Here is a 4,361-nt window from a genome sequence, read left to right as displayed (position 1 = left end):
TTCGTTTTGGGTACTTGTCAGGCCTTCACATAAACTGGAACAAATCGTATATATTTCCATTAACATTAGCCACTACTCAACCTAGCTTAGAGTTCCCATTGATGTGGACAACAGAGCCGGATAAGTATCTGGGGGTGTGGATACACCGTGATCCAAGTGTAGTCATTAGGGAAAATTACGGTAGGGCGTACTCGAAACTGGAAAGCCTGCTTATCATGTGGATTCCGTTGCCGCTCTCACTGGCGGACCGCATTGCACTCGTCAAGATTGTGGTACTGCCCAGGTTCCTTTATTTATTCGTGAATATACCGATCGTACTTACAATGGAGTTTTTTAAACGTCTTCGTAGTCAGTTGATTCGACTGGTGTGGGGTGGCAAAGTGGCTCGCATACAATGGTCGACTCTGACTAAAGGGTATGAGACTGGAAGATTTGTGGCTCCTGACTTTTATGTGTACTATTTGTGCGCGCAAGCGCAGTATTTGTATTATTGGTATAGACCACATGCATTTACTCCCCACGTGGCAGTGGAAGAGAGTGATGTAGCTTCCATTCCGCTTCACAGTATAATCACGCACCAGACTCACAAAACTCCAAGATTGGAAATAAATGCAGTTGATAACACAGTCACAGCTTGGCACAACATAGGGAGATTGGCACAGAAACTGCCAATATATGCACCACGCATGCACCTGGATTATCATGGTGCAATATCAGTTATGCAAGAAGCCCCCTCGATGAGATTATTAACAGAAGCTGGCATGACGCATATTCAAGATATCTATCCCAAAAAGATCATTCATAACACAAGAGGCTCTGCAATATGTCAGTAACCAGTCGCTGCTCTTTCGATTTCCCGTGCATAGATTACAACATGCGGCCAAGGTACACTACACCACATTCTCACAGGAACCTCCCACGCTGCTGTCTCTGCAAATGGTGCTCACTACTCCCACTAACAAAAAATTGATTTCAAAGCTTTATAAGATGATTAAAGAGGAGATAGTTGAGGTGGGGGACAAGAGTCTGGACAGATGGAATGACTGTTTGCAGAGTCCCATTTCAGGAGAGAATTGGAAGCATATATGCGGTTTGACTGAGAAGGTTTGAATGAACGGTAATCTTCGGATTATACATTTAAAATTTTAAATATGTGCACCTGATGTACTACACTCCAAGGTGTTTGCATAGATGCGGACTGCATGAGTCTGCATGTTGTGTTTGGTGTGGACATGCTGATGTGGATTTCATGCATTTGGCATGGAACTGTAAGAAAGTGGCTGAATTTTGGGATGCAGTGTCGCAAAGTCTGACAGAAATGGTAAATGCGGACATACCGTGCGCTCCTCTTATATGTCTACTCTGCTGTGTGCCGCATATCAAAGGAGTAAAAGGTGTTTTTGTGCGGCTAGCGTTGTTATTAGCGGCTCGGAGGGTGGCGATTACGTGGGGTGGTGGACATCGACCAGTGTATCAGGCATGGATAACTGATATGGTATATTGTCGAGACAATCTCAATACATATGCAGAGGAGCTGCCGATGTCTTCAAGGCCAAGGGATATCTGGGAACCACTACGAAAATATCTGCTTAATAGTTCTGGATAGTGATGAAAACATGTAAATATGCTTTGTTCAACTTAGTGATGTACAGTGATTGTTATATGTGTCTTTTGATGATTATTGCTTTGTTTTATTTTTTCTACTTCTTGATTTTTGGGTAACGGTATGATCATTCCATGGTTCAAATGGGATATGGCAATTTGTTTCTATATGATGAATAACACTCGGGACTGTGTCGCCCTTATAGGGATTGTGGAATATTTGATATTCGATTAAGCTTGAGATGATGTATGCATCACTTTTATTTATTTGGTTTTTATTTAATTTCTCTTCGATTGAGTTTGTATTTTCTTTATTGTACTGTATGTTGTTTAATTGCTTATCTAGAAATAAAAAATATTAATAACACACACTGCCTAGTAATGCATTATCCCTGTATTGTACTATTCACAGGCACACATACACCCAGCACATGTAGATCCCCGTTGTACAGCGTAGCACTACATACCAAACCAATGTAGGCCAAGTGTGAGTTAAGCACACAGTAGCAGAACTGTAAAAGAGTGAGTCTGTAGGCCTCACTGCAGTGACACAGGTAAAAGGGACCGGTTTACCCCTATTGATCACTACACAGTATGCTGCCACCACTACGCTTGTGCTACTTAACTCCAGCTGAAGGCAGTAGCCTTGCACCACTATGAGGGTAGTGTTATGGTCCCCCATCCCAGTCCAACAAGGCCATAATCCGTGTGACAGGTCTATGTCATGGTGCACACGCATGATCTGTTTGCCTGTAACAACAAAAACTCAGCTTTAGGAATCCAGACATCAGTACAGTTGGGGCACTCAGGGCAGGGGTACACATCCATCACCATGAGAGGGAGTTTTCCATCCCAACGCTTCATGTTTGCAAACAGACATGCGGACGGGAGGAAAAGGTTTTTGCGTCCTTGCTTGGTAAAGGTTGTTGCAATATTTCCTGTCTGTCCCCTTTCAGCTTCACTGTTGGTATTGTTGTGAGTTCACTACAGGGCCCACTGTAGTTTCCCCCCTATGTTAGCCTACCTGCACATGTAGTAGGCCGCTTTTGCTTTGCACACGTTAAAGAGTAACATGCTTGTTTTTGTGCCACACTTACTTTCAAAATAGGCTGCACATGTTTTGTTATTTAGCTTTTCTGCTGAGATTCAGTTTGAACATTTTGTGCAAGGCCAAAAAGCATTGTGCCTTGTTTTTCTCTGTCATCGGACACTAACACCTGGACATAATAGAGAAATTGAGCTGCTGTTTTTCAAACAAGACAATTCTTATCATATAAGCTGAGACTAGTCATTTTAAAAACAGAGGAGCGAGGTTTGCAGAGAAAAGTCCCTGAGAAGAAAGAGCTGCGCATGTGAGATGTAGACCAACTGATTTTGACCATCAGCTATGGGGTCTGGCACTCATCCTAAAGATCTCTAATATGTCACTGTGCCCCCATAGTGAGGGTAGGTTCAGGCAGGTTTGTCATTCGCTATGAAAGGCTTTTTAATTGTCTACAGTTTAGTAATTATGCTAATCACATTTTTGGCATGTATATGCTTTCTAATTGCAGCACAGTTGCTTCATGATAGAGCAGGATAGTTTCCATAACATTTTATAAATTTTCTTCATGTCTCTTTTCTGTTTATGGTGGACACATATGGGTGTGAAAAACAAAGGTAATGTTACAGCGACCCCTGAGAGGGTTATGGGTGTTCTGGGTCGCTAACTTGCCTGTCACTCTGGAAGGTTAGGAGGGCAGGTAAAGCACTACGAGTTACTTTGGTTTTGGGTCCATAGGTACTGAGGTGGTAGGGGACTAAGACCCTGCATAGTGATGTTTTGCGATTCCAGACATAGTTGTGTTTCTAAGCAGAATCCCTGCAACAGTATGCAGTAAATGGAGAACTTTAGTGGCAGTAATGAGCTTAGAGTTTTGTTTAGCTTTAATTTTTTTCTTGGACAAGGGTTCAAATCTGGCCTGTACAGTGTGAAAGGAATATTTACTAATTTATTCATTTGTTTCTCAAGAAAGAAAAAGTGAATGGTATATGTTTAATATGAATTGGTTAAACAAAACCAAAAAGGTCTTTTTTTTGACAGGCATCATTTTGAACGGTCAAGGGCCCTTGGTAAGGGCATATGTAAAGCCACCTTTCTGCTATTTCACTATACTTCAACATAGAGCATAGTAAGCATTCCTGCAAGCCCCACCATTCTTTGGAAAGTGGATTAGGCAGAACCTACTTCAGGGGGTTTCCAGCTGTCTGAGGAACAGATGTAGTATCTAACTGCTTCGCTTTCTGATGCTTTCCATAAATCTAAGGATAAACCCAGTGCACACTATTTTCCCTCTTACCCTACTTCTTAAGTATGTTCATTTGATAATTATTTGCCTTCTTATTTCGCCTAATGGCCTTCTCCTGAGTAGGGAGAAGAAAAAACTCATATCCTTGGATCAACTCATAAAAGCAAATCTATACAAAAAAAGGAACTTTCTTCTTCGTTTAGATACTTTGGTGATAATTGGCTGATTCCTATTGAATATGAATTATGAGCAATAGTGCAGGCTTGTTCAAAGAGTTGTAGTCACACTCTTCAGCTTGTTTGGCAATAAATAAGGAAGTTATGGTTCTACTTCAAAGAGAATGGAAGAGTCTGGAAAAGGCTGCCCTTCCAAAGATGTTGACATAATGTATACTTTGGCTAAGGGTGACATCGACAATAACTTCAATTATTAAAATTGATCCAAAGTTGGCCAATCTTGCAGTACATTCTG

This window comes from Lissotriton vulgaris, chromosome 4_1, assembly GCF_964263255.1.
Source record: "Lissotriton vulgaris chromosome 4_1, aLisVul1.2, whole genome shotgun sequence".
NCBI classification, from domain to species: Eukaryota; Metazoa; Chordata; class Amphibia; order Caudata; family Salamandridae; genus Lissotriton; species Lissotriton vulgaris.
This window is presented reverse-complemented; position numbering follows the sequence as displayed.